Source organism: Pteropus alecto, unplaced genomic scaffold, assembly GCF_000325575.1.
Source record: "Pteropus alecto unplaced genomic scaffold, ASM32557v1 scaffold74, whole genome shotgun sequence".
Lineage (NCBI taxonomy): Eukaryota > Metazoa > Chordata > Mammalia > Chiroptera > Pteropodidae > Pteropus > Pteropus alecto.
Genome location: NW_006436291.1, coordinates 5,065,061 through 5,086,783, shown reverse-complemented (window position 1 = coordinate 5,086,783; position 21,723 = coordinate 5,065,061). Strand labels below are relative to the sequence as shown.

The following is a 21,723-nucleotide window of genomic DNA, read 5'->3' as shown; positions in this document are numbered from 1 at the left end:
CGGCAGGCACATTTTTTAAATTGCTGGACTTCATGAAAGGCAACCGCGCGAAGGGCGTGTGTGTGTGTGTGTGTGTGTGTGCGCACGCACGCGTGTGTCTCCTAACTCTGAGACAAGCATAACAGAAGGTTAGGACTTCCGGACCCAAGCATGTCCCCTGTGAGGCACTAGGAGGCTGGCCCAGAGCTCAGCTGGCAATTCCGCTTGCTCAGGTCCCGAGCTCTGGTCATCCAAGTGGCCTCTCCTCAACCTCGCAGGGAGGCCAGAGCCCTGCCTTCGCTGCCTCGTCACGGGGCTGAGAATTAATTAGTTAATATTTGTCGAGTGCCTTAGAGATGAAAAATGACAGCGTTTCCGTCTGAGGCAAGACGGGTTTCACACCCTCCTCCTCCAATTCCCCAAGTGAGGCGTAATCATTCTTTTTGCTTTCCTCTGAATTTTAATTTGTATAATTAGATGGCTTCCTGAAAAATTGATAAGTAGGACCTCGATTATGCAATCAGAGGAGGGAGCAGGCATCGGCTTACACAAATCGTCTGTGTCCTACTATTTAAAAAATTTTTAACAAAACGTAACTGACTTCTGAGTCAGGCCTTTTGGAGGCTGGGGATGGGGGCAATACTCTCTACGGCTGGCCCTTCCGTGGGGTCTCTGCCAGCTGTGGCACCCACCCATGTTTCACACTGGCACGCTGACAATGAATCCAGAGTCGCGAGGCCACCAGGCTGAGCCTCGTCCAGGCTTCATGACAGTGACCACTGATTCGTGTAGCTTCGATCCCTCCCGCAAAATGTATTCTGAAGCAAGAATGGATGAAATGTGACATTTCGGTCCTCCAAAGGAGCAAGCTGTTTACGAGGACTTAATTAACACAACCCTCTTCCAGGTGACACAGACAGGCCTTCCCCGGAGCCGTGAGCGGCGGTCTCCGGCAGGGGTCCTGCACCTGGCCATCCCCACTGGCCCTGGGCTCCCGGGTAGTGTCTGCTACGAAGCCGCTCTCCGCCCTCTACGTTATGCTAGTCTCCACTCATAAACCACAATCGACTGACAACAGTCAATGTTTAACAGTAAATAAAAATACAGAAGAAAAAAGGCGGGAATGTGCTATACTCTCCCACTTTGCTGAAACTGAGAAAGGTCAAATCATGCTGGTGGTGGTGGTGCTGGTGGGAAGAAAGTTCTAGAACCTGCCTGCAGGATGGTCATGGATAAGCGGGCTCCACGGCTGTAGAATGGGGATCATGCCACCCGACAATGTGTCACTTTGACATGTAGATTATTTTGAGCTGAAGGCAAGCAAGACCCAGCAGACTCAGGAAAAACTCTTACCTTCCCGTTAATTAGTGAAATGAATTTAGATGGAGGGCCTGGCCCAGAAAGAGAGCTCTATTACCAGAGATAACTTTTTATATGGATGACCCATCTGTAGGGCAGGGCAAACATCTAATTACCAAACATCTGCTCTTCTCATCATCCTGAGACCCGCCCTCCCCGCTTGGAGCCCCAGGTCCCTGTCCCATTACTTAGCTCGGGGTGGCCTATAAGCTTCAACTGTTCTCGTGTCTCACTCACGTTTTTATGGGGCTCCTGTACATACAAAATTAAAATGTTCTCTCTCCCGTTCATCGGTCTTATGTCGATTTCATTATCAGACCAGCTGAAGAATCTAAAAGGGAAGATGGGGAACTAACTTCTCAGCACACGGCAGAATCTGATGCGGAACAGCAGGCTCTGAGAACTGCTCAAGCCTCCCTTTGGTGACACAATCCGCCGACACCAGCCCCCACCGCAGACTCTCATTCCCTCTGGCTCAGGCGGGAGGTAAACCTCAGCGGAACTCAAAGGTCAAAAGGCAAGTCAGGTGTCTTCATAAATAGGAACAGCGCACCAGCGCCAAACCTTACAAACACACAGACACACACCACACACACTGCCTTCTCCCCAAACAGAGGGGCGCCGAAATCACAGGGCCAACCACAGAAAGGGTTATGTTTTGTCAGCCCGAGATGAGGGCTGTGATCTAGGGCTGAAAAGTTTGGTGCCGAGGAATTCCACTTATCTGCGAAGGGAAAGACACCTGCACAAGTAAGCCAGCCGGAGATGCCTGTCGACTGCGAGGAAGCAGCTACCGGCAGGGGAGGTGCTGTCCCGTGTGGGTTTCAACGCGGAACGTGAGATTTAAGGAAAAGGAAAACGAAAAGCACGACACACTTGTCTTGCAACCACTTTGCCTAGACGGGGTATTAAACGCAGAACAGAAACGCCTCAAAGGGAGGGCACGAGAAAGGGGACGTCCCCTCCTCCGGCAAGGTCTGAACACGGGGCAGATGAGTTTTACTGAACAAGACCACCAGCAGCGCCCGTCCCCGACCCCGGACCCAAACCACAGCAGTGCAGAAACACAGTCCTCGCTGCCGCGCATTCTGAAATCACAGAAACGCTTTCAACACGTCCCCAGTTTCTTGATTCTAGTTCCTAGGCTTCACAAAGATGGGGCAGATGAAGGAATTTACACAAAGTAATTGGTGTCTTTCAAAAGGAAATTTTTTCTATAACCAGTTAAACATGATGACAGCCTTCAATTCTTTTAAGGAAACCCACTTAGACATTATGCTAATCAAGAGAGACCGAGCTTTACGATATGCTAACAAATTGAATTATCACAGTGAAGCCTGTCCTGCCAGTTCTGGAAGGGAACCCCTGGAGTCCTCAGAACGCTCCTCCCTGTCAAACCTGCAGGGGGGATGGGTGCCAAGTCGGGGAGGCTGAGATGATGCATGCAACGCAGGAGCATGGCCCCGAGCGGGCTGGGCGCCGGGGCACAGCCTCCCCCAGCCTCCTGAGCCTGAGGCCCCTACGGGACGACACCAGTCCTCTGGCCTCCCGCTGGGCTTCCTGCACCACAGCCTACAGGCTCGCCTGGTGTATCGACAGGGCCACTCACCCCTGACCCTGGGCGGGTGCCTGCTGGCAGGGCAAGGCTCCGCGGGCGGGGTGCCATCCAGTGTACCCACAGGGTCAGGGTGTTTTAACAGAGCCCCGAGAAAGCTGGCCCACCGATGACACCCAGAACACCCTCTGTGACTCTAGTCCCAGGTACAGCCACGGGCCCGTGGGCTACTCCAAAGAACCTGTTCCAGAATCTTCAGAAGCCAAACAGGAACAACAGATTTCTTTCTCAGGAAGACAGCTGGATAGAATCTTCAGACCAGGTGCCCTGGGTTTTGTTCTGCAAACTGTATCTGAAGAACCAATTAAAATCCAGACACAATGAAATAAACGTTCTACAGGGGTCTCGGATCAGTGGGGAAAATGCCGGCCTAGCCTCAGGCTAAAGAGTTGACTAAGGCCACATTTAATAAGAAAATTCTTAGAACCGCACTTTAAGGAAGAAAATGAAGCTCTGGAGGGAAGTGAAGCTTTCGTGGGAAACGAGCGTACCGAAGCCAGTTCTGGAGAAGTCCAGAAGTTACTGCTGAGCCTGGGTTATTTAACTTAGAAGCTTTGGGGCATATTTAGGGTTTCTAGGCAAGGTGAGACACATGCTTCAGACATCAAGGAGCACAGGAAGGTGTCCAGGGAAGTCCCCTGCTCCCCCAGCCCCCTCCCCGTTCCCGGCAGCCAGCAGAAGCCTTCAATACACACTGGAGCTTTGCACTGGTTCCTGGAGCCTGTCCCCGCCATCCTTCCGCAAGTCTGGGGAGCAGAACTGTTTATCCTCCCCCAGGGAATGCCCGGCAGCCCAACCCTAGCGTGGCAAGGTCACACCCTGGTCACATGCCCTCAATCAGTTCCAGGGCCCCAGGGCCCCACCCTCTGAAGTCCAGGGCTGACGCAACGCAGGCCGCCCAGACAGCGGAAGCACAGGCAGTTCCACTGTGGTCAGCACAGGCCCGTCACCCTCTTCCCCACCCGGAGGCCCGGCGGGCTGCAGAAGTCAGATGTCCGTGGGCTTTAAAAAGGCACGACAATCTCTAACCATGTTACGGCGGACGCCGAGTCAACCGTCCACATTTCTGCACTGGGACATGTGAACGCGCTCACCCAACTGGAGTAATATACAGAAAACACAAAGATCCTCTCAACAATTCAGGCCAGGTCAAAATCTGCCACCAGATGGGTCACAAAAGAATTCAAGTCTTCAGAGCTTTTTCCAGTTTGGATGTGCGGTAAGGACCTGTCTCATTCCTTGCATCCGACCCTCACCAGAACATTCTCCGAGGCTCTGAAGGAGCAAAGAGATGAAATGCAAAGACCCTGTAACATCAAAGAAACAGAAGAAGCAAGTCTTCCAGCGTGTGGAGGCCCCAGGCTGGCAGAGGGGTGTCCTGTGTGGTCAGCGGCCACCACAGGACGGGGCGAGTGTAGGAACCACGCGTCCGCGAGACCGTCTCCGTGGCCAGTGACGCCGAGTGAACCCTCGTCTGCTTAAGGTTAGCACACGAAAATACACTTCCTGGCGTAAAATGAGAAACTGCGCATTCTAAACGCTGCACTTGTTCAGGGCGTTCTTCGGGGACAGGCGACTTGAGCAGACACAGTTCACAGTGCTCCTGGTGGATGTTTTATGTGTCCTGATGCGAACTCATTCTGGTGGGCTTCCCGTGCCAAGAATCTTCACACATTTTTAAAGCGCCTGACTTACAAATAGGCTTTGAAAATAATCATTTTAATAAAGTATTATTTAAAAATAAAAGCAAGACAACACAAGAGAAATAAATGCAAATAAACTTCCATTCAAATTAAGAGGTGTAAACGACAGCTTACACCCCCGTGTGGGGAGCCAGGAATCAGAGAAACACAGGTGAGCGTTTCCTCCCCCGACCTTCTGGCCTTTGTATCTCCTTCCTCGGCATAACGGCTCTGACCTGTAGCCCACCAGCAGCCTGGCTGGACGTGGTGAAGGGGATCAGCATCCCCAAGTTCTGGGCAGACAGAGGACGTTCATTTCTTGCTGCATTCCGAGTGCAAGAAGTCACAGAACGTTTACACCTGAGCGAGTGAAAGCTAACACCGTAAGATGCCTGCAGAGCGACCCCCACTCACCATGGGAGGTCACCCCCCGGCTGCATCGGCTACGCTCCAGTGCACAGGAAAAGCACAGACACCTGATGGCCGCTACGGGCTTGGACCTGGGGCCAATCGCGGCAGGAGCCACCAGCTACAGACCTGGAGATTGTATGACAAACTCATGCTTAACTTTCAGATACGTCATCTGTGGAACGGGGTGTGTGTGTGTGTGTGTGTGTGCGCGTGCGTGTGTGTGGAGGGAGAGCAGAGATGATTTAATATCTTTAAGGCAACTTCAGATCATTTGGCTTATTCTAATATATATGAATTGTGCTTGTATTTAAATGTCTAATAAGGACAATTACGGGAATTAGTTGGTTATCAAAAATGGCAAAAATGAGATCTTAAATTTTTAGAAATCTTAACGTTAGATTTTGAAGACGTCTGCTTCTTCACCTCTTGCCATTGGAAGGCCAAGCTGCCGCCTCGGCTGCTCGCAAAGCCAGCGCAGTGTGGAGCCCACTGGCCGCAGCCCCTCCCGGAGTAGGCCCACCAGGAGGCCTGGTGCCCAGCGATGGGGCCCTTCGGCCGGCAGAGGGCACTGCGCGCCCTGCACGGCCTTCCCGAGGCTGCAGAGAGAGAACTGGGCTGCTTTGCCAGGACTTGCTTTTGCTCATTTCCATCCCAACTTGGACTCTACAAGAACCTGGAGCAAGAGACACCATATACTCCCAGGAGGAAAGGCCTAAACAGGTGTCAGGGTGACACACTGTGTTCCCTTGACCTCAGGATGCAAAAAGGACGGATCCCTCCAACCACCTTAAAGAAGAGATTAGGTTTAGGCTTTAAGAACAGGACCAGCCAGGGTAAAGGGACACGCAGTGGCTCTGCCTCTTTGTCTCCTGGGCCGTCAGCTGAGGCCCCCCTTTCGGAGCTGTGTGAGCTGAAATTCAGGCAGGGCACTGGCAGTTGGGTCCTAGAGCAGGGAGGCTCCCTGCCCCGGAAAGGGCCAAAGGCCACCCCGAAGGATGATTTTCCATCGAGTTCTCACTTAAAGATACATCGGAAAGGAATGAGCCAGTGACGGAAAATGAGCACTTGGCAGAGACGTTGCTCCTGGGCTTGGGTCAGTCAGAGCTTCCGCTACAGACCACGGCCTCTAGGGCACTGCACTCGCCTGGTGAGCTGGCGACTGCTCGGCTCTCCTCACCCCGGGGCGCTCGCTGTGAAGCTCGGAGGACCTCGGAACACACGGCTTTTACCGGAGATGCTCATGTGGAGAGGGAGCGGGGAAGGAGTGGATTTTCACAGCCTCACCGGGAACTGATTCTGGCCTGCAGTGCCAGCCTGGAGGGACAGCCCCCTCTCTGGGCCCCGTAGCCTGGACCTCGTGCCTTTCGGCCACTGCCCTCCACCTGCTTGGCTGACCGTGCGGAGGGAGAGCGGGCCGCTCTGCACCCCCATAGGACCAGTATCCTCTCACCACCATTTCTAAGCCCTGGCTGCCGAGCAAAAGATGCCCCTGGGCTCATTCCTGGCCCGACCTGGCAGGCGATGCCTTTGGGAGATCCCACCTGGGCTCCGAATCTGCCTCCTCTAGGAGGCCTCCTGGATGAGCCTCTCTCTGCCCTTCTTGCTCTGCCTCTGACACCACAAGCCCCTCCCCACCTGGTTCCAAACCACGTCTGGAGGGACGACTCGCTTTGACCTCGCGGAGGAGGGCACTCTGTACTTCAGGGTAGACAGCCCGGCAAGGCATGCGGGCTCCCTGGTGGCCCGAGAGAGTCTGAGAGGCCAACGGGCACGGCCTGGGTCAGAGGCTGGCACGAGAGGGCCTTCAGGCTGGTCTGGTGGAGATAAAGCTATCAGTGCGAACGATGGACGCCTGGGGTGCTTCGCCCGTTTTCAGAAGCAAGTGTCTGGAAAGATTATCTCAAAAACAAATAGCAGAAGAGCTCACTCCAAACCTACCCACCTGCCTGAAAGAGCAGGGACCCAGCCTCCCAAGTTCAGTTGCCTGATGGACCACAGAGGACCCAAACCAAACAGACGCCTGAGCAAATCAGCTCAAAATCTGCAGCCCAGCCCACAGAGGCCAGGAGAGCCAGCTCACCCCGCCCACAGCTCAGTGCATCTGAATGGGACAGGAGAGGTCCGCCCTTTATTTCCAGTGAGGTGTTGCTTGCAGAAAGGCAGACACACGGGAAAGCCAACTCAGACCTCAGGAACAGGGCATTAAAGTCTGTTTTATGACAACAGATTTTCCGCATCTGGGACTTTACAAATATCGACATTCCACTGTCGTGTCTCTCTACAGAGGAGGCCACCGGGAGCCCGCAGGGCGCCCCGCCCTCACGCGAGGCTTCGATGGAAATGGTGAGGAGCCAGGCCCCTCTCCAGAAAGGGCTGTTCTTCCCAGACTCAGCCTTTTCAACCTGAGTCATAAAAAGGAAAATCTCAACGTTGTATGTAGCTACATACCATGAAATAAAACAGCCAGCAGCTAATCCGTCTTTGCTGAACGTGGATCTTCATGCGGAGGGCGGGGGATGCCACGCAGACCCAGACGGGTGCGGGAGAAGTGGGTGATGCTCCTGCGTCACACAAACTCATCTCCGCTGATCAAGCGTGAGAAGGAAGGGAGGGAGCTGCTCATGGCTCCTTTCGTGTTTGTTTTATGGTATTCCTGGAGTTAAACCGTCCTCTCGAATTATGTCACCTGTTTCGCAGTGGCCTCCAGGTCTTTGAGGTTGGGGGGGGAGAGCAGTGACATTTTTACATTTATTATAGCTCAGAATGTTCTGAGCTTTGGCGAAAATATCTCTTGGTGTAGAGAGGTTGTTGGAACAGCGTAGAGGAGGAAGAAACACTCCCCATGAGAATTTTCTAGAAGATAGGAATCCTTATGATGCACTGGGTTCTTCCTAAGCAGGGCCCATGCCGATACAGTCAGTCACCTGTTAGCTGTTCCGGCTCACTGGCCCAAGGGTCCTAATTTTACATGAAATCCTACTGAATAACTCCTGACAAGGCGATGCCACTGAGCGTCTGCTCGGAGCTTATTTACAGGGATGCTGCACACACCGGGGCCCCCCCAGACACGAACAGACAGGAAGGAGGCTCTGAGGAGCCGAGGGTATCAGGACACGGTGTTTATGTCCCCGGACCAGATGCCACGTGGAGATGGCACTAGATGACATTCTAGGGAAAGGCAGCATTGTGCGTCCCGCCCTACCAGACCCAACTGCACATCAACAGGCTCACGGTCAACATAAGGAAGATGCCGAGGGTGTGACACGCCCTTCAACCAAAAGCCCACCTCACACCAGGTGTAACTGCCTTCTCATGGATTAAGGTACGTACCCCCAAATTATGTCACAGTCAAAAGCCCCGGCACCTCAGTGACCTTATTTGGAGACAGTGTCTTTATGGAGGTGACCAAGTTAAACTGACGTCACGAGGTGGGTCCTGATCTATCAAGACAATATGAAAGGGGTTAGTCTGGACACAGGGTTATGGGCTGAGGAGGACCACGTGACGACGTAGGGAGAAGAGGCCTGGCCTGGAGTAGGTGGTCCCCGCCCAGCCCTCGGAAGAAACAAAGCCTGACACCTTGATCTCAGACCTCTGGCTTCTAGAACTGGGTGACAATAAATGCCTGCTGTTTAAATCACCCAGTTGGTGGTATTTTGTGATGGCAGCCTAGCAAACTAATCCATGTCACCTGATGATACTGGGGATCACCGCCCCCAAGAAACCCCTCTGGTTCCTGCGCCGATGATGCTGGGGGAAGCTCAGGACCACCCGGGCAGGAAGCGGGCGCTGGTGAAGCGGCGGCTCCTACAGGGCGCGACCTGTCCGGTTCCTGGTGTTATCACAAAGCGCCAAGCCCGGGCAGGCTCGCAGGCTGTGCCCAGTGGCTCCTATGCCAGACATCAGAACAGGGTCCAGCTGGTGAAGGAAGGGGCTGTAGGCCCAACAGCCAAACCCCCACAACACCTGAGGATCTGCCTCCTGTGCTTTCAGGGCAGAGACACAGAAAGAAAAGGGTTCTAAACTGACTTCCCTCTCAACTGTGTTCTGCTCCATGATTCTGGAAATCCTGTGCCAGAGTCCTCTGAATAACACCACCGGGTGGCCTTGCCCGCCGTGATGCCAGGGTGGGGAGAAGGGTGGCCCCACGCTGCCAGCCCCGTCCGGCAGACCTTAGCTCCCAGGAGGCAGGAGCCTGCCCAGGACTCCACGAGCCCCCTTGGTGTCTGGCAGCCAGCAGAGGATGCGGCTGGGCCTCCAAACACCTGGGCCCAAGTGACATAACCTATTCTTGGTCAGGGATCCGGGTTCTGGTCAGGGATCCAGGCTCAGGCTGGACACAGAGACTCTGAACACCTCCATTAATTCAGCCCCAAGGCAGCCTTGTCCTTGTCCTTAGAGATTCTGAATGGAAGCCATGTCTGAACATGAAAGCATTCTTCCTGGTCTCTCCTCGAACTATTCTCTTGGAATGCAAATGTGAATATACACACCATACAGCATGCGATCGCTGATCCTGAGTGTTTCCTCAAAATCAAGAACTTCTGAATAAATTCAAGCGTGATGAATGACGCCACTGCAGCCATCACCGAGCCGCAGAGGAGATGAGGCCCCAGGCTGCTGGGGTTCGGCTGTTCGCCTTCCGAGGGCTTGCCGGGGCTCCCTCAGCTCCACACACCGATTCCGCACACTGCTGGCACTCGGACGTGGCTAGCAGATGGAGCAGGTTCAAACTGACCCCTTTCCATCTTTCGAATTGCACCCCCCCCGCCATCTTCACGCAGGTAGTAAGAAGATGCAAGCGGTGGACACCTACTCATCTTTGCAGCCCACTCTGTGCACACTTGGTGGCCTCAGCCTTCCTGGCACCACGCAGCAGAGCAGAAGGTAGATGTGTGTGTGCGTGTGTGTGCACACGTGTGTGTGCATGCGTGTGTTTCCACAGAGAACGAGGACGGCCCTCTGCCACCTCCAGGTGACTTCCTCAGGCTCACCCAGGACACAGACCACTGCCTGCCCCCACCCCCAGGTCTCCCGACGCTGCAGCCAGCTCTGGACCCCGAGGCCTGCGGAGGGCCGCAGGCTCCACCTCAGAGCAGCCACCTGGGCGAAGAAGGGGTGAGGCTGTTTTTGCGAAGTCAGAGGTGAGACACCTCCGGGCTTCAGAGACAGTGCTTCAGGCCCGGCTTCAGGCCTGGGCCGAGGCTGAGGTTGGCCTGGGGGCCAAAGAGGGAACGAGGTGCTGAAGATTTGGGGAAAGATGAGAGAGGGGATGGGCAGCTTCCCAGAGAGGAAGAGACACTTCCTGACTCACATTAACGGGAGCCAAGCCGCTGCTCTGCCTGGGGGTCAGGGTCACTGGTGAGTGACACCCTTCATGCCCAGTGACTTGACACAGTATCCAACTCTGCACAGGACCCCTAAGGCTTCAGGGATAAGTCTGATGACCCACCCAGCTCCCACAGGGAGTACCCAGACCCAAACCTCAGTGACACGTCTGTCAGCTCTCTACCACACCCCGCAGGTGGCAGTGGGGTGCCCATGGCAGGCATGCCTATGAAATGGGGGGCTGGGGGGTGTGAACTGTTAGGGGTCCAAGGAGGATCCTCAGAACCACGACCCTTCCCCCAGAAGGCCTGTAACCCCCCACCGGTCTCTGCCTGGGGTGGATCCCTCCTTGCTGCGGACGCTGGAAAGGAAAGAGAAAACACAGCACGGAGCCTGGCGAGCCCCACCTCCCTCTGCTCAGGCCGCGCACCCTCGGCTTCCAAGGAACAGACCGGAGCCTAGGAACAGGCGACAGGACGTCACTGCGAGAGGACACCAGGGCTTCCGTCTTGGGCAGCCCTCTCTCCGGGGACGGCAGCCGCCACGCTGTGAGCTGCCGTACGGAGAGGCCCAGGCAGCAAGGGCCGGAGGGTGGCCTGGGAGGGGGCCCCGGCCGAGCCTTCGGATGAGTCGGCCGCCCCGGCTGATAACCTGGCTGCGGCAGCGTGGGGGACCCTGGCCATCCAGGACCCCAGCTAAGCTGTGGGCTCCTGAGCTGAGAACACCCTGAGGTAAGGTTTTGTTGTTTTAAGGTTCTAAGTGTTAAGGTAACTTGTCCCACAGCGAAAGGCAACGCAGGCCTCCCCGCTCTCCGAAAGCGGACGGTTCCTACGAAACCTGGCGTCACGTGAAGCAGCGTTACCGCCAGTTTACACGGAAAACATTTTAAGCATTCTTGGATCCAAAAAACCACCTACCGAATCTCACCGAATAACGCACAACACCTAAAACAACACCAACTCGAGGGAACGCGGCCCGGCCGTCTCTGCAACAGCTCGCTGCGGGGCAAACGCGGACTGCGATTTTCGCGTCTCGCCTTTTTCGGTAAAAGGCAAAAGTCCTCTTCAGATTTCATTCAGTGAGCAGAAGCAGCAGGGGCTGATGCAGGTCTTTCATAAACGCCCAATAAGCGGCATAACATGAGCTTTGACAGGCAGAGGCCATCTGCACAACCCTTTACCCGATCAATCAGATTTACTATGGTCACTGGAATAGGACAGCTCAACAGAAAAGATAAAAACAAGAACACATTTGTATCCCAACGGCACTCACGTTACCTTTAGGACAAGAGAATGCTTTCTGTGAGAAAGTCACCCAAATGCTACACGTCCCCAGCTGCCCACGCCGAGTCAAGGCCAGTGATCCGCCCAGTTCTGCGGACTCCCGGGCCAGCACGCCCATGGGCCCAGAGAACGGAGAGTCGCCTGCGATTTTCTTACCCCAGATGCTTAAAATCAATCCCAGGGCTGTGTTCAACACACAGACTTAACTATGGCCCCCATGGGGTCTTCACTTTGACTCCCGCACGCCCATAAATCCAGGGACATTAAAAAGATCTATCGGCGACCAGGCCCGACGTGAAGAATGCAGCCTCCTCGACCACCCTCTGCACGGCAGTTCACTGAATAAACAGCCCTCTTGCTTTCTGAGTCTCAGAAGTGGTCCTTGAACCGTAGTGACTTTTAAAGCTGAGCTCTTCGAATCAGAGGGAAAAAGGACACAGGTAACGTGAAAGGCAGTCTAGGAGTTTCCGAGCATAAACGCAGCCTATTCTTGCACCGTGAAACGGCGACGGGAGCTCTGGGGTGCCAGCAAGCCCCCACCCAGAAACCAAGAAGGGGCAGTACAGGCTGGAGGGAGCTGTGGAAGCGTGCATGCGAACACACGCTCACGCACACGGATCGCACGTGCTTTTGTGACCTTGGTTTCTTGGAAACCGCGGCATTTTTGGAGAATTCTAAGTCTTGGGACGTTACCGAATCCAAACTGAGGTCCTAGGTCATTCCTGGCTCGTGTTTCTGGTCACCCCCCCACCCCTGTGGCCCCCATGTCACCCCTAGTAGAGGTATTGGCACAAATATCTGGAAGCCCAGGAGCCGACTTCAGCGACATCATCGGCCAGGTGGAAAACGTGACGGCTACATCTCATTTAGTCACACCCACAGCCCCTGAACCACAACTGACACCCCTACCCCTCGCCAGACCCGAGAGAGGAAATGCCCACGCAAACGGCATGCGGTGTGCACCCACAGACTAGGTCAAAGACAGACCAGCAACAGAAAGGAAAGGTGGATCAGAAGCTTGTGAAGAAACGAAGTCCAGGCTGAAACATCTCCAGCACTGGCGGGGACTTGCCGAAGAGGGACTAAGGGACGAGGGCGGGGGGCTCCCAAGGCCGGGACACTTTTACCGACGTGAATTACTTTAACGGCTAGCGATGCAGGCACTGTTGTAAGTGGTTTGTGAGCATTAACTCACCCAACACATACACGAGCAGCCGGCAAACACATTCTGCTGCCCTGGCGCCAAGAAGTAAGGCGTCTACACTGCGGGAAACACAACCGGCATGATTGCCTATCTCCGTCATCGAACCTGTTCTGGGCGAGGCTTTGGGCGAGTCTCCAGCACCCCAGGTGCTTTAAGGACAACCCCCACCGCAGACACTTTTCAGAAGAGGGGGCTCAGAGGAAGTCCCCACAACCCAGAGCTCTGGTGGGGCAGGGACGATGGCTCTAGGAATCTGCTAGTCTCCTCGCTATACTCTGTGTTAGTTTCACATGAAGGCTGAAACACCAGCACCACCTTCCTGCATCCAGAACAGACACAGCATCTCTCAGATGAGAGGTGTGTCGGCTACAACCGGGGGCTTCAACCAGATCACTCCCATGGCAACGACTTGTCCAGGTCGCACAGGCACAGTGAAGTGTGCCTATTGGGGATCTACCTCCCCGGCATACCCGCGGCGTGACCCCAAACGTTCGATGAGCTGCAATCACAGCACATATCCGCATGCCACGCCTGCAGATTCTGGAAGGCCTTCTGTCATGGCGACACGTCAGGTCCTTCACTGCATTCTTGCTTTGTGAGTCTCCGTCACATCTTTTTTGGAGAAGCCACAGCTTCCCTCTGCTCACGGGGCACAGGGTAGCTTCTTGCTGTGTATCTGCCCAGCTCTGTGGAAACCTGGACCCGGAGTGGGCTCAGCTCCCCCGTACCAGGTCCAGGGGGTGAAAGACAGATGGGCAGAAACAGGAGGCAGCGTCATCTTATTCTCAGAGGGGGACTCGGGAAGGGTTAAATGAGTTTTAGAAACAAAACTTATGAAAATGGCCTCAAAACAATTTGATGAGGTCAGCGAGAAGAGAGGCCTAATGACACTTGTAAGAAAAAACATCTGTTGGTGTCGAAAGGTCGGCAGGAAGTGAGTGGGATTTACGGGGCTCTGACTGGCCAGACCAACACTCCTAGAAAGAGACACACATGGCTTAACTTAGCCCGGAGGAACAACAAAAAACCCCTTTCAATTGTCCTCTCAGCGGCCCCCACCTCCCTCTAAACAAGAGGCCGAGCTCTGAGCCATGAAACCCGTCGAGGACGGGGACTGGCAATTAGTTCTTTGTTCATTCACTGATCAGCCACGGAGGCTAAGATATTCCTGAATGAGCAGTCTTTGGGGAATGACAGTCTTCTTGCTGTGTGCGTGCGTGCGTGTGTGTACGTACGTGCGCGTGTGTGGCCTCTCTGGGCCCCAGAATCTCCAGTTTTACTTTCTGGCTGGGAAACAACTTGGGTCACTTGAATAGCAAATGCTTCAATAAATCTATCATCACAAAAACCAAAACACGAGGTTTCTTTGGAAAAACAGGAAGTGCTGGTACATAGCATGGCTTAAAATAGGGCCAAGTTCATTTGCTGACAAAACCCCAGCCTCCAACGCCTGTTGGTCTGATTTATCCGAGATCCGACTTACCTTTCAATCCTTCAGGAACCCGTCCTGTTCCCTCCGGCGACAGGCTGGCCTGGTATTTGTTAGCACCCTGACACAGGTCACAGGTCTGGGGCCTGGTCGGGCTTGGCCTGCTTCCTGTCTGCCAGCCCCAAGGAGGGTCTTGGAGAAGCCAGCACCCCAGCACGGCCTCTGTGAGAATCAGGCCTGGTGCTTTTCATGAGCTGGGGGCTGCTTCGGGTGCCTCATCGGAGCCTCAGAAAGCGTAGAGGCCTTAGTGTTCTGGACTTAGTATTCTGCTTGCAGAAGCCCTGGCCGTGGGGCCAAAACTCGTGGGCTACGACCTGAACCGAAGCCCTGCACGGTGGCGGGCAGAGCAGGGTGCCGGCTCTGTCCACGGCTGAAAGACTGAGCCTCTCTCCTTCTCAGGATCAGGCATGAAAGCAGCCAGGAACTCGGTTTCCGCTTTTCCCAAAGGTGCCCCCTTTCCAGGACACAGGCACAAGGAAACTCCCCGAGAAATGTCTCAGAACGTTCTCCAACGGACAGATGACGCCATCCCCACGCACGAAGCACGCGAAGCCTGCACCTGCACACAGCACCGTGTCTGCTGTGACGTCTCTGGGCGCCGACCCTCGCGCCAGCCCTCGTCCACGACCAGCCACTTCTTCCCACGTACTTTTGCCTCTGTTCCCTCTTACTGACCACCACGCACCAGGAGGAGGTGCTGGTACAGCGCGGCACGAGCGAGCATCGTAATCATACCCGTTAGAACGCGGGACCTCACGACGCACACGGGAAGATCAGAGAGTCGCGTCGGCCAAGTTCTCAGAGACGTCGCCCCCGCCGGAGTCCGCCGTCCACTGCTCTACGACGTGCGGTTTCTCCTCCGCCAGCAGGGAGGGTGGGCAGAAGTGGCTTTCTGCATATTACGGTCTGGGCTACTGTATTAAGTTACCTTTGTACTCAGTTGCTAACCGCAAGGGGAGTTGGAAGGAAAAAAAGTCCAGGCTTCCATAGAAAATGCTAGTGGTTTCTGGATTCTGGTGTGGTGTTGGTTTATAGGAGAAAATCGGCTGCTGACGTGAAGAATAAGAAGCATGAAATTTCATTTCAGAAATGAAAATTAAAACTCAGGTATGTGGACAACTACGAGAAAAGGTTGGGGGGATAGAACTTTGGGGAAAAAAAACGATTTAGATGAAATTTAGCACGGCCCCAAGACCCACCACCGCCGACCCAGCCCGATTCACAGTTCTCCTGGGTGAGGCCACAGCCAGCACCTGTTCCAGGTGACTCCACAGTGTGTGATGTCGGGGACATTCCAAGGGCACCAACGTCTGGTGGCCCGCCCTAGCAGCCGGGGCGCAGCTTCCAGGGGCCATTACAGCCTGCGTCTGGGGCTCGCTGCACGGCCAGGAGGGGCACCTGCGGGGTCTGGCTCTGCTGCTCTTCTGGGCAAGACACGAAGCATGAAGTGGGGTTCCAGATGGACCTGGAGGCTGTCGCCCCCTCAGCATGCTCCACCGCACGCCCCGCCCCATCCCGGGTCCTTCCCTACCGGAGGGACAATGGCGCAGAGGCCCGGTCCACACGAGCCTCCGCGAACCACTCACCAAAGCCGTTCTCCTGAAGAGCGAACAGTGTGGAGAATCTGAACGTATGCGACAGTGCGTGGCTGCTGCACGCAAGCATTGGGCACAGCCGTGGCGCACCCCGCCGCAGCCTCCGGACGGACGGAGGCCAGAGCGAGGCCAGAGCGTAAGCCATTTGAAGTTATCTCGGTGCAAGTGCTTTTTTTTTTTTTCTTAAAGAAAAGGTCTCCAGCGACTTTCAAATGGAAATGCAATTTTCTTACCACGACTGGCTGTGACAGGCCACACCCCCCTCTCCCACGAGGGCTGTGACGCTCAGGCCCCTGAAGGGAAAGGAAAGTTCTGGAGCCTCGATCTCCGATCTCCGCCTGCAACTCTGTGCTGGGCATCGGTCGTGCAGAGGCCTGAGTGAGCGCGGCCGGAGTAAGCAGAGCCGCGACCAAGCCAAAAAGAGATTGCAGGTGGATAAAGAAGTTTCTCAGGAAAGGCTGCCGCCTGCACGTCAACCACGAGGCCCCGGAGAGAGGCCCCGCCCCCATCCAAGGGGATGCGGAGTCTAGTCCCGGACTGCGGGCTGCAGTCAGAGACCCCGTGACCAAGAGGTCAGGGGTGCTAAATGAAAGGGGCTGGGGAGGGAGTGCAGCCTCGCACCTGTGAATGTTGTTTTCCCTGTTCTAGAATCTTCCAGCCTGTCCTGGAGGTGTGCCCAAGGGCACCCTGCAGCCAGACCCTATTATATCCAGGTTCCCTGTGGCCCCTGTAACCCTGAATTCTCACGGGCTCCTGTGGAGGCAAACAGCCCCGGTACACACCATTTTGTTTTTACTGAAAACAGCGTTCCCGGGACCACCCCGGTGGGCTGAGCGTATACGCTGTGTTCAACTAAGGCCTTGGCACTGCCTAGGGATGTTTCCGGGACTCGGCAAATCGCTAAAGCAAACATCTCCTTCTCGTGTGCTGGGGCAGCTGGGCGCTGAGAAAACTCTTCCCAACGGGGCTTTCCGGGGAAGTGCCCCCTCTGGTGGAGCCGTCCGCACCAGGCACCCCGTTTGTGGGAAAGCTCTGGAAAGCTCAGGAAAGCTCAGAACCCGGGTTGTGGGAAAGCTCTGGAAAGCTCAGGAAAGCTCAGGAAAGCTGTGGGACCCACATGTTCCTGAGAGGTGGTTTCTGGGGCAGATGAAGGGGTGAGGGGGCGTCTCCCTCTCCTCCACACCTCCAGCTCTGAGGCACAGCCACTGTCTGAAACCAAATACCAATTCTCTTCAGTTCTGCTGGAGGACGTGCCCCCATCCTTATCGGGGTGGCCTAGGACTCAGCCACCAGGTGACGAGGGGCCTAGGTGAGGAGAACAGTGTCTATGAAAGCAAAGCCAGGGGCGATGGTACCTCAGGAGCTGAGGCTGGCACACCTGGGCTCCTGCACACTCCAGGGCGAGGCCACCAGCCCTCACGGCCACTGCAACAACTGCAGCAGCGTCTCTGAGAGAGACAGCTGTGGCAAGAATAAGATCCCCGAGTTTAAGAGCCCTGGGCACAGTTCTCTGTGCTTTGCATGTATTAACTCATTCTTCCCAACAGGCTTATTCAGGAAATAGGGATGTTACCAACGTCATTTCAAATGACAAAGCTGAGGCCTCGAGCAGAAAACCGCCTGCAGAAGGAGGCCCAGCTCTGACACCTGAACCCAGACGGAGCCGTCCACTCGAGCCACGCTCACGAGCCTGTGTGACGGCACCTAAACTCACGTGCATGCAGTGAGAATTTTCAAAGGGCCGGATGATCGAACCACATGACCGTACAGCTGCGTCCTCAGAGGGAAATGGGGTGGGAAAGGGGGCGGCTGGGACTTGGAGTCACACTCCTCAGACCCAGATCATCAGAAAGAAGGGCGCCCTGAACGAGAAAGGGGGGGCCCCAAAAGTCACAAATTGTTGACTTTGCTTTCGGCGTGACAATGCTCTTTTTTTCCATTTCTTTAAATGAAGGAGTCGTATCTTCTAGGAACACAGACTGAAATATTTACCGATGCATTGAACCGATGGCTCGGGTTTGCTTTAAAATAGCCTGGTGGGATGTGTGGGGGATGCACACAGAACGAGACTGGCCACCAGTGGCTAACTGCCCAAGCAGGCTGGGATGTGGGTGTTCTGTGCACAATTTTCTCTGCTTTTGTTTATCTACATTTTTCTGTAGTTTTTTTTTTTTTTTTTTTTAAAGCCCTCCACCTATAAAATGGGGACAGTGTCGTCCACTTTGCAAAGCTGCCGTGGGGCTCGGGGATGCGGAAGCCAACTGGGCACACCGTGGAGCCTGACACCGGCAGCCCCTGCATTGTCCAGTGGCCCTAAGGGTAGCACAGTGAACAGACACTCATGCCTGGATGTTGGTCCTGAGGTTCCAGCAAGCAGACCAGCCAGCTCGGTTCGAAGGATGCCTCTGGCAGCAGCGCCGAGTACACCACATGGGCACCGGCCTCCGCCTGGACTCACTACCACGAACTGCAGTAACAGCCAGCGTCGGCTGAACCAAGACAGAGGAGAGAGCAAGTCATCACACTATCCTTACCAAAGATGCTTGGAAAGCCAGCCACATGTTCCTCCGAGCACATCTGTGTTTCTGATGCGGGACGAACGCGGTGGATCGCTCTAGTGGGTAGACACATCACACTAAGAAATCCAGGTAATTTCTTAATCCGCAAACCGTGTGCATGGGTCACGCACGTGTCACTAAGCACATCACGCCCCAGAGGGGAGCAAACGCTGGCTCACAGCCTAACCTTGGCCATATGAGGAACCCACGAGAGGTGGCAAGGGCACTGTGTGACAAGACCTGACACGTTCATTCCCCCGGCAGGCCTTAGGCAGAACCCTTTCTCGCTGCAGCAAACTGTTAAGTTCCTCTCAACATACACCAAAGCAGAGTAACATGCTAGGCCTTTGGCTTCCCACCAGTAGTAAAAATTAATTGCCACATAAAATTGCTGATTCCTACCAAATGAAGCTCTACGATTTATCAACTCACGGATGGCGCGAACTCAATACTGGCTTCAGTACGTCACCTGAGTTATTGCTCTGTTTTGTATCAGTGACAGCTTTACTGGGAATGGAAGTTGTGCAAATTCATTCACATAGGATAAACTTCCCAAGCAAACAAAGGCATTAAGCAGACAGGGCTCCCCGGCAGCCGTGTCATACAGTCTCAGAGCCAGAGGGTGGGGACCCAGGAAGGTCACCTGCAGCAGAGCCATCACAGCCCTCCCAGGCCGAAGCTCCACCCTACCCAGGGGTGCTGCCCTCTGACACCCTGAAACCCTGGCTCCCCAACCATGGGGATTTAATTATCCGACGCCATCTTCCTGCAGGAACCCAGTTATTTAAAATGCATTAAAAAATAAATGACTGCCGATTACGTTTTTATTTCCATCCAGGGCAATGAATTTATAAATAGCTTATATGGTGTAGCGGACAACAGGATGGAGAGCAACTCTGCAAAAGTCAAGTTAATAGTGACAGAAGGAAACTCTGTGCTTTTCCCAGGGCGGAAGCCAGCCACCTTCGTTCCAGCTGGAGGCAGTGTGTGGGGGTGGGGGCGAGGGTAGGGGTGGAGGCAGTGTGTGGGCCGGGCACTGGGTAGGCTATTGTAATTCCCTGGCCCTAATCCCATACCTCATGGGCAGCAATGGGCTGGTCTTTCTCCAAGGACACAAGCAATAACTCCTTCAAGCTCAGGCCTTGGGAGGAAAAAAAACACTTTGGGGCATGCTTGGGGGCAGGGTGTTCTCAGAGAGAACACTGCAAGGGTCATGGACCTTTTTTCAAAGGGTAATAAGCCCTAACTCTCAAGGGAGATGCACCCCACTTAAATAAATTTAAGAATTTCAGTTACATTAAAGCATCAGTGTTTCAAATCCATGTATAAGTTTGCTTCGTTTTCTGTTTATGTTCAAAGTGGATACTCTGAATCCATTTTAATATCTCATTCATAAGGAGAATTTGAAACAAAAAATCAGGTTAGTTTCTCGACACTCAGAGAGGCTGTGAGTACCTACCCTGGCGAGGGCCTGTTTCTGGCCCCTCCCTGCCCATGGAGTGAGAAAGTGGGGGGTGCAGCCCCAGGTTTGTGGTCAAGGTCATAGGAAGAGGAAAGAATGAAACCTTTCTGGTTTGGTTACTTAATTCAAAGCTGGTTTTGTTCTTTTCTTTCTTGGCCAAGTTTTACATATTTAGGGTTTGAGTTTCATAAGGTTCCCTACCTCACTGGTTTTAGTACTTAATAAGCAAAGAATATTCTTTAATGATTATTCTAAACACCCCCGCAGGTAACCAAAACTGTGTCATATAGAACACGACATGCTCTGAGAACATGAAAGCAGCTCTGGGTTGGTGGTAAAATGTTCACCACTAAAAGTACACGGAGCTGCCACAGGCTGTGAACCTGCTCCCTGCAGAAACTGGGAATCAGACAGGAGGCTGCTTCAGGTCACCCAGCCATCTTACGACTCAGCTGCTGGGAGGAAAATGGGTCCCATGGAAACACAAACAAAATTCACAGGGAGAGACATTCTCCCTGTCCTTCTGCCACGGGCTGCCCTTGAATCTCCCCCTCCAACTCTAGTATCTGATCCTTCCAGGAAGGCCAAACCACCACCTGAACCCAGTGAAGTCCCGTGGCTGTGCCTCTCTGCCTGCGCCCCAAGCCCAACACAGGCTCGGAGACGTGACGGTTCACTGGGCCGTGCAGTCAGGATCTGCGGCCGGCCCTCTGCAGAATCAAAATCGTTTTTTACAATGTCACAGTGTTGCTGACGTGTATCATGCGCTTAGGCCTACCACGCTGCCTCTGTACTGAACGTATGCAGATATTTCTTTGGTCATTATTCCCTAAAGAAGACAGCACAACAACTATTTATACTGTAAAATCGCATTCACACTGTATAAGGTATCCTATCATAAGGAATCTAGGGCAACCTGAAGATATTCCAGAAGTTTCTACCACTGCGATTCCTGTGAACAATGTCTACGGCCGATGAGCGGTGACTTGCCTCTACTCCCCTGGCCAGTCTCTCCGGCTCCCACGGGAAAGTCCGTGGTGACCCGAACACCAGCAGGGACACTGAAGTCGTGAAGTCCTCAGACCCCGAGGTCGGGGGTGGGGTGGGGGTGGGGAGGGCCCCTCGTGCCTCATGGACACCAGCCACGTGCGGCAGCTCATCACCGCCGGCCATGTTTCACCTTTAGAGCATTCTTCACTAAAAACACACACACAAAAGCTGGCTCCCACGCGGCCCATTCGTAACGCAGTCTACTCACGAGAAAGCTGCCAGACGGACCACAACAGAGGGACGAATCTGCAAAATACACAGCCATACGGCTCAAAACCGCCGAGGTCATCGGAAGTGAGCGGAGTCTGAGAGACTGTCACAGCTCAGAGCTGACGGACACATGAGCGCATGTAACCGCGTGCTGGGATCCTGGGACAGAAGAAAGGCCTCGGGTCGTCCGCGTAGAGCTGAAGCGAAGCCGGGGCGCATCGACACCGGCTCATTCATCGCCACGCGTGCACCGCGTGGCGTAAACGTCAGCGGCAGGGAGGCTGCGTGCGGGGCAGATGCGCACTCTGAGCTATGGTCTCGACTCTTCTGTAAACCTAAGTGTTCTAGAAAACGATGTCCATTTAACAAGGAAACACACTGCTTCTCTATGTGCCATTTCTCAAGGCTTTTACTACTCGACCTTTAGCTACAAAAACATGGTACGTGTGTCCTAAGCATGGTCCTCGACCTTTAGCTACAAAAACATGTGCCGGGTGG

General features: G+C 54.3%; 1 protein-coding gene across 3 annotated transcripts in view; it reads right to left on the bottom strand.

Annotated features, from left to right (window-relative positions):
• The window catches only part of CTBP2 (C-terminal binding protein 2), a 146,933-nt gene that overhangs the window by 40,583 nt on the left and 84,627 nt on the right, over positions 1–21,723 (bottom strand). The window contains exon 1 of one of the 3 annotated variants that reach the window (XM_025047525.1): positions 3,649–3,667. The exons of the other annotated variants lie outside the window; for them this stretch is intronic. The gene's annotated coding sequence lies outside the window, so the exon portion shown is untranslated. Of the gene's footprint in view, positions 1–3,648; positions 3,668–21,723 lie in introns of those variants that run through there. 3 annotated transcript variants of the gene reach the window in all.